Raw genomic sequence first — 836 nt, 5'->3', positions numbered from 1 at the left:
CTTTCCCTTTCCCCTGGCTCCTCTCGTCTACAAACATGCTGACGTCATCCCTACTGGAAAATATGTAGTTTCCTTTGACTCTACCACCCTCTCAATTTCCTGTCTGATCTCTAACATCTCCCCCACCAAAGTCCATCCTACACTGTGTACAGTTCCTGGTCCACAGAAGTGCCCAACAAATATTTGTTGAATGAATGAATGAATGAACCATTCAATAGATAATCTTCTCTTGGGACTTCCCTGGTGGTCCAGTGGTTGGGACTTCGTCTTCCAGTGCAGGGGGTGTGGGTTCGATCCCTGGTTGGGGAGCTAAGATCCCACGTGCCTCGTGGCCAAAAAACCAAAACATAAAACAGAAGCAGTATTGTGACAAATTCAATAAACTTTAAAAATGGTCCACATCAAAAAAAAAAAAAAGTTCTCTCAAGCGGTACCATCTCCTTCGCTTCCATGGCACTGCTTTACCCTCGTTCTGCTCTTTGATCTTTCCCTTTGTCTTCCTCTGTCCTCATTGTTTACATGTGGGTGTTTCCTAAAGGACCTTAGCCTTCTTCAGTACACCTTCTCTCCGGGAACTCTCATCCCTTTCATGGCTTCACATGGCTTTTCTGTGCAGGGGACTCCTAACCCTATATTTCTAGCTCCAACCCTTTTCTACCACTAGCAGCAGCACCACCACTCCCATTTCTAACTCTCTATGGTACATAACAGCTTGTTCCATTGTTATTCATATTATACACCATTTTCTTCAGGCCAGCTTCTCCTTCTAATGGCACCCAGGTTCAAAGCCAGAGTCAGCTCTAACCTCTTCTATACTTCACCATATCAAATCCCTC

Source organism: Lipotes vexillifer, unplaced genomic scaffold, assembly GCF_000442215.2.
Source record: "Lipotes vexillifer unplaced genomic scaffold, Lipotes_vexillifer_v1.1 scaffold2106, whole genome shotgun sequence".
Taxonomy (NCBI): domain Eukaryota; kingdom Metazoa; phylum Chordata; class Mammalia; order Artiodactyla; family Lipotidae; genus Lipotes; species Lipotes vexillifer.
The sequence above is the reverse complement of the archived record's forward strand: the minus strand, read 5'-3'. Positions refer to the sequence as shown.